Source organism: Bos mutus, chromosome 17 (genome assembly GCF_027580195.1).
Source record: "Bos mutus isolate GX-2022 chromosome 17, NWIPB_WYAK_1.1, whole genome shotgun sequence".
Classification (NCBI taxonomy): Eukaryota; Metazoa; Chordata; class Mammalia; order Artiodactyla; family Bovidae; genus Bos; species Bos mutus.
Genome location: NC_091633.1, coordinates 5,520,717 through 5,528,291, shown reverse-complemented (window position 1 = coordinate 5,528,291; position 7,575 = coordinate 5,520,717). Strand labels below are relative to the sequence as shown.

The window sequence follows — 7,575 nt, the reverse complement described above, 5'->3', positions numbered from 1 at the left end:
AGTAAAGTGAGCATGATATAGCTGATAAAACTGCATTAACATTCCCCTTGGCCTGATTTCCCTACAGGAAAATGGTGGAACCCTAAATCTTGATGGGCATGAAATACAGCCGGGGGTGGGCGAGAGCCATGCTGCTGGGAGGAACCAGGGAGCAGGGAGCCGTAGCCTCATAAATTGCCTGAAGCTGCTGCCCTAGAGGCTCAGCCCAGAGGAGGCTTCCTGAGCCACTCCCATGGCAGGGGTCAGGGGGAGGCGGACCCTCTCCCAAGCAGCATGGAAGACTGTCCAGATAGAATAGGCCTGGAACATTTCCGGTGGGGGCGGGGCAGGGGGAGGAGTTACGAACCGTTTAAGCCTTCAGCCCCTCTGAAGCACCTATTTTAATTAATCCCTGCAACAGCCCCAGGAGGAAAGTGCCTTCATCATGACTGTTTCCAGATTTGAGGCTCAGAGAAGTTCAGGACCCTGGCCCATGTCACACAGATGAACAGGGCAGAAGAGGCGGACGGAGGCCAGGCCTGAGGATGGTCTGGTATGGGGAGAGGAAGTTTGAACAGTAACTTTTTCCTCTCCACCCTCTCTATATCCTTACAACTTCCTGTCTTTGGCAGCTCCCACCACCCTTCACGACAACGGGGGTGCAGAGCCCGAGAGATCTCGAGGAAGAGCAGGGAGCGCCATCCAGACAGGTTTCTCACGACAGCGTTTTCTTCCCACTGCGTTTATTTTTGAAGACACCTTCTGTTGGCAGCCACTGATATCGGTTTCCTGTTATGTTCAGCGAGATAAAGCTTCCCTTTTAAGAAATCTCTGTGTGTGTTTGAAGTGAGTCAACTTAAAGAAAATGTTAGGTAAGTAATACAGGTGGTAATGAGTTAAATCCGCAGACCTCGCCTCCTCTCCTGCCACGTCAGCTCCTTGTGCATTGCCACTGCCTCCTCCCTGGGGCAGGGATTGCTGCCGGCTTAGTTCAGGGGTCTCTCCCGAGTGGCCTAGTGCTCAGCGCTCAGTAGATGCTCAATAAATAACTGTGAAATGAAGGCAGTGGCCATACAGGAGTGGGGTACTGAACCATGCACAGCCAGCCCCTTTCTGTGCAATTCTAAAACCCTCCAATCCTGATATTCTGTTGTTGTCTGGGATTTAACGGACTCAGATTCTAGAGTCCTAGGGTGCGGGGAACCCAGGATCTTGGTTCTGTGGTTCTCTGATGCCAGGCTTCTCTGTCCCTAAGGCCTTTGGTGGCTCAGAAGTGTACACAGTTGCTCGGAGACTCTAAGAATGTGGATGGATGGATGATGGATGGATGAGTGTAAGACTGGATGGACAGACAGGTAGATGGATGGAAGGGTGGTGGGCAGTGAATGGACGGACTGGTGGATGGAAGGATGGGCAGATGGATGAGTGGATGGGTGAGTGAGCAGATGGAAGAACAAGAAGGAGAGAGACAGGATAGTTTAATGGATGACCACTTGGCAAACCGTTTTCATGAAGAGTGCCTCTCCCCTCTTACAAAAGCGTCCAGTCATCCACCAGCTTCTTCATCCAGATCCTGTCCAAGACACGTCCCTATAACATAACGTCAAGCTAATGACTGCAAGAAAGAACTGCAAGGAGATAAGAACAAAGCTTCAAATACTGGTGAGACCTGCCAGACGAGAGGAAACCAGCCCTGAGAACGTACAGAGGAATGAACGGCTTAAGCATTGACCTGAAGCAGGAACTCAGTGGCACTCGGAGTATTTAAGGAACAGAACTGAGAGCCGTGGGACTGAGGCTCTGCAGGAAGAAGAGGGCCTCGCGGGCAGAGTTTGCACTGGGCTTGATGCCACAGGTTTCAGACAGGGGGCTGACCCGACCACCGACACGGCACCTGGCTCACTGTTGCTCCCGGGGGAGGAGGGGCAGGGGTGGGAACAAGAGAGGCAGAGGACAGAGAGGTTGGCGAGGCAGGGAGGCAGCCCAGCGCGGGCTCGGGCGTGTTTGGAGGGGGACCCGTCAGGTCTTGGCAATGGGTGGCCTGTGGAGAGTGGCCAGTGCAGGAAGCAGGGGTGACTCTCAAGTCTTCTGGATTTCAGCTCTGAGAGTGCGATGGGAGCCGAGATGGAGCTGGGGAAGCCTGGCTGGGATTGTAGATGGGACGCCCAGCGCTCTCCTCTTCCTCCATCCGTAGAGAAATGCTCGATGAGGCACCTACTATGTGCCTGGTCGTGCACTGGACTCACAGAGGGAATGTACCAACTCCCCCACCTCCCGGCCACCCAGCACATCATGTACCCGACCAAGTTCCCACCAGCTCACCAAATCCCCTGGGAGTGACAGGACCAAGTGTCCGGCGGTGTCAGATTCCCCCAGTCCCTCCCCTCCAGCAACCAGCTGGCCCCCTGTTCATGGCGCCAGGCCGCTCAGAGTGCAGGCGACCTTCCCGAGTGGCCGGTGCCCTGGGTGCTAATCCCTGCCCCCTCCATGCCTCCTCCTGGACGGGCAACACCCGGGACTTACACAATGGTGGCCTGGGTCACCCCCAGAGGTCACGCCCTCAGAGAAGAGACAACAGCTACCCAGCTGGCCCTCGCCAACTGCGTGACCTTGGGCGGGCCACGTTCCAGGAAAGATCACCTTTAGAAGGTGTCATCTGCTGACCCGTGTTCACACAGCACCTTCTGTGCGCCAGGCTCACTGGGAAAAAAAGAGACCCTTCTTGTTGGACGGCCCGCCCCCCTCCACAACATCCTACCCAGAAACAGATGAATCAGGAAAGATTTCCAGAGCGAGGGCTTCTGGGGAAACCCAAGAGAAGGCATGGATCATCGCAGATCACACACATCCCTTCTTCCACCTCACTTTCACGTTACCCGAGAGCAACCAGGGAGATGTGGGGAAATCGAGGTCCTCAGAGCTGGAAGTTCCTTCCCAGGTTGCATACATATCACACCTGCCTCTTACAGCTGCTCCTGAAGTGTCCGGCTTGGTATCAGCTTTATCTGACCATGAGAGAGGCAAGTGACCATGTGACCTGGAGGCTTGTGGGCAGAGAATAGACTAAGAAATGGAATGTGTTCTGGGGGTATCTGATGGAGGACTTGAGGGTCTCTTACCTCCTCTGAAACCCCCTTCCTGACCATGTCAATTCTATCCCTTCCAAAAAGGATCTGAGAACTCCCCAGGTCCCACACGAGAGCCAGGGTTGGAAAGATGAATCGGTCAGGGTTACACAAGGCTTTGCCTGTTGCTAAATTTACAACTGTAATGTGAACCTCGGGACAGAGTAAAAACACTTGGGGGGAAAACTGGGGCCAAAGGGAGAACTTCAGACACCTCTCCAGGCCCTCTGAGTCCGGCAGACCAAGGCAGTTCCCAGGTGGGCCCGGAGAGAGGCTCTCAAAGCCAGCCTTGCAGACAGTTGGAGAGTTACCAGCCCGCCCAGCCCGAAGGGCTTTGCCATCCTGCCCTGGTCACTGGAGCTACTCTCTGCTCTCTGGCTCCTGCCTGGAGGGCCTTGTTCCTGATTCCAAGAGGGAAGCAGAGAGAGAAAGACCCTCTTTACTGGCCCTTTAAGCAAATAATTTTTTGTAAAAGGAGCATCTCTCCCTACAAACATCTCCACACGAATTAAGATATTAAGTTCACGAGTACTGATATGAAATGTTCAGAGAAAGCACAAATCTATACCTTACAAATACCTACTTAGTTCAGTTCAGTCTCTGAGTCGTATCCGACTCCTTGCAACCCCATGGATCGCAGCATGCCAGGCCTCCCTGTCCATCACCAACTCCTGGAGTTCACCCAGACTCACGTCCATCGAGTCAGTGATGCCATCCAGCCATCTCATCCTCTGTCGTCCCCTTCTCCTCCTGCCCCCAATCCCTCCCAGCATCAGAGTCTTTTCCAGTGAGTCAACTCTTCGCATGAGGTGGCCAAAGTACTGGAGTTTCAGCTTCAGCATCATTCCTTCCAAAGAAATCCCAGGGCTGATCTCCTTCAGAATGGACTGGTTGGATCTCCTTGCAGTCCAAGGGACTCTCAAGAGTCTTCTGCAACACCACAGTTCAAAAGCATCCATTCTTCAGCACTCAACTTTCTTCACAGTCCAAATCTCACATCCATACATGACCACTGGAAAAACCATAGCCTTGACTAGATGAACCTTTGTTGGCAAAGTAATGTCTCTGCTTTTGAATATGCTATCTAGGTTGGTCATAACTTTCCTTCCAAGGAGTAAGCGCCTTTTAATTTCATGGCTGCAGTCACCATCTGCAGTGATTTTGGAGCCCAAAAAAAGAAAGTCTGACACTGTTTCTACTGTTTCCCCATCTATTTCCCATGAAGTGATGGTTTGACCTACTCATCATGAACATACATTTCACATGCAATGCCCACATACATAAAAAAAGGACGTGCCCGTGTGTGTCTTGCTTATGCGTGTACAGACACTCACCCACATGACCCACATGAACATGCAAAGGCGATAAGCACAACATATGGACTCACATAGGATTCTGGACCCAATTTGCTGCACACACACACACACACACATGCCCGCGCGCACATTCTCTCTCTCCCTCTCTCCATCAACATCATAGGTAATTCAGGTAGAGCTAACTGTGGACCAAATGGGCTTCCCTGGTGGCTCAGACAGTAAAGAATCTGCCTGCAATGCAGGAGATGCAGGTTCAAGCCCTGGGTTGGGAAGATCCCCTAGAGAATTGAGTGGCTACCTACTCTAGTTTTCTTGCCTGGAGAATTCCATGGACAGAAGCCTGGCAGGCTATATAGCCCATGGGGTCACAAAGATTCAGACACCCCTAAGAGTGACTAACACTTTAACTTTCACATGGACCAAATACCATTCCCCATAGCATGCCCCTGTTCTTTTTGACTCCACGGACTGTAGGCCACCAGGCCTGCCCTACCTAAAAAAGGGCTCCTATCGGCATGGCCCCCCTCACTGAGAAAGGGCAGCCCCAGTGCCCAGCCCTTGGCACTGCTGGGGTCCCACTGGCTCCCAGTAAGTCATGACAGGGGGCTCCAAGGGCAGCTCTGCAGGCGGGGAGGGAAAAGTCCTCTAGGACCGGGGTCCTCATCCCCCAGGCCGCTGATCAGTACCGCTACATACTGCCACATCAACACACTGGTGTGAGGCTGTCATTTCTCTGACGGGGAAACAAAAGCATGAGCCTCAGAGTCGCCCGCCCAGGGTGCCAGAGCCAAGTAAACAAGGAGGCTGGTAGGTCTAGCATCTCTGGCTCCAACCAGCCCCGAGGCCCCGTGCCCCGTTCCTGCTCCCAGCCCCCCGCCCTGGGTTCCAACCCCAGACAGTGCCATTTTCTTCCTGCTACCCAGATGGTGCCTTTCCTTTGTCTTGAGGGGTTTTCTCCCTTCCTTTTTCTTTTTTTACTCCGCTTTCTTTTCCACCTCCACCCTCCCCAGTTAGAAGGATGAAGGAGCAACTCCCAGGATGGCATCTGAAAACAAAAGTGGCTGCTGTCACCCAGAGCTGGGGGATATGGAAATGAGCTGGTGGGTATGCAAATGAGGCTCCTGGGTGATCTGCATAGAGGCAGCCAGGGCGGGGCTGAGGTGGAGCAGGTGGGAGAGGCTGCGGGGGAAGACCTCCTGGGGGCCCTTCCCCCAGGTACCAGGCTTCTCCAGGCCCACCTCCCCGCTGGGAAGGTCTCCCTCAATGCCCCGGCCTCTGCAGCGCGAGATACCTGGACAGCTGTTGGGGTTTAATCGGTTCTCTTTGGGTAAATGAAATTAAATTTTTGTTTGCTATCTCATGGTGCAAACACATAGCTGGTTTAACTTTTTTTTTTTTAATCAAGTTTGGAGTGTAAGTTTGGGATGATTTAACAAGATATTCCTGGATGGAGGAAGGAAAGGGAAAGGAAGGAAGGAGGGAAGAAAGAATAATGGTAATGGATGCATGGATGGATAATGAGTGGATGGATGGATGGATAATACGTGGACAGATATGGATGGATGGATAATAGGTGGACAGATGGATGGATGGATGGATGGATAGATATAGATAGATGGATGATGGATGGATGGATAGATGATGGATGGATGATGGATGGAAGAATGAAATGATGGGAGGATAGGTAGGTGGAGAGAAAGAAAGAAAAGAGGAAAGAAGGAAAAGGGATTGGAAGGTGCACCGTCAGCTTGGGCTGCCATGACAAAATACTGCAGACTGGGTGCCTTGAACAACAGAAATGTATTTCCTCATCACTCTGGAAGCCAGAAGTCTAAGATCAAGGTTCCAGCCAATTTAGCATCTGGTGAGGCCTTGGTTTATACCCTTCTCCTCACTGTGCACTCGGAGGACCTTTCCTCTGTGCATACAGGGGCAGAGAGAGGTCTCTGGGCTCTCGTCTTAGAAGGACTCCAGTCCTATTGAATCAGGCCCTATCCTCGTGATCTCATTTAATCTTATTACTTCCTTGCTGTGCTGTGCTTAGGCACTCAGTCGTGTCTGACTCTTTGCAACCCCATGGACTATAGCCCACCAGGCTCCTCTGTCCATGGGGATTCTCCTGGCAAGAATACTGGAGTGAGTTGCCACGCCCTCCTCCAGAGGATCTTCTCAACCCAGGGATCGAACTCAGGTTTCCCACATTGCAGGCAGATTCTTTACCATCTGAGCCACCAGGGAACCCCCGTGTTACTTCCTTAGAGGCCCCATCTCCAAATACAGCCACACTGGAGTTTAGAGCTTCTGTGTATGGATTTGGGGGGATACAAGCGTTCAGTCCACAGGTGGATGGGTGGATGGATGGGTGGGTGGATGCGGAAGCCTCACATCCTTCCCTGATATTCCTCCAGTTATCCAACAAGCCCTCCTGAAGCATCTGCACTGAGCGCCAGTCCAGGTCCTGGAAACACAGGAGATTTATCCTCAAGGTCACGTGCAGGAAGGGAGTAGCAACAGTCCAGGCTGCCTTAGCCTCCGGCCAGGATGAAGAAGGTTTGCAGGTGGCCAGAAGGCAGCTGCTCCACGTCCCACTCCCTCCCCTGCCCACGAGTGGAGGGACACATGTTTCCTCCTTTGTCTCTGTCTCTGCCCAGCCCTCGTGCCATCAATCCCCCTGCCAGGCATAGGACAGCACGGGCGTGCCCTGCCCTGCCTCTGGACGTGCCTCACGGAGACAGTTACACTTCTGGGTGGAATTACTGCCCGACCATCACTAGGCTCTTCCAGTGGATCTCCCGGTGATTTAAAGTCTTGTTCATATTCTATCAATAAACGAAGTTCTCGGACCCACATTTTGATGTAAGCACTCCTGAGCCTCTGGAAGGTGGAAGAAAAAAAAAAACTCCTCGTGAAAATGCAGTGTCTCGTCGAACAGGATTCTATGACTTACAGTTCTCTCCTCTTCGCTGCACTTGAATATTAAATGTTGTATTAATAGCTCACTCTTAATTATCCATGAGTAATGTACTACGGCTCAGAAATTAATGAAGGCAAAGATCCAAGCGAGAATATTTCCCACTCCTCTGGGGGCCGCAGGGCTGATGGGAGCAGGGGGTAGGTTTGCATAAGGTTTGTATCAGCCGCCGTGGATCTGGCGG

General features: G+C 52.4%; 2 long non-coding RNA genes across 2 annotated transcripts; one reads left to right on the top strand and one right to left on the bottom strand.

Moving 5' to 3' along the window:
• The first annotated feature begins 336 nt into the window (after positions 1-336).
• Positions 337-7,274, top strand: LOC138991426 (uncharacterized). Its single transcript, XR_011467370.1, has 3 exons — positions 337-532; positions 612-851; positions 6,829-7,274. It is a non-coding gene; the product is annotated as an uncharacterized lncRNA (long non-coding RNA).
• On the bottom strand, positions 845-3,700 carry LOC138991427 (uncharacterized). The gene is made up of 3 exons (XR_011467371.1): positions 2,856-3,700; positions 2,503-2,679; positions 845-1,569 (listed from the first exon to the last, which is right to left on the bottom strand). It is a non-coding gene; the product is annotated as an uncharacterized lncRNA (long non-coding RNA).
• Positions 7,275-7,575: the final 301 nt, after the last annotated feature.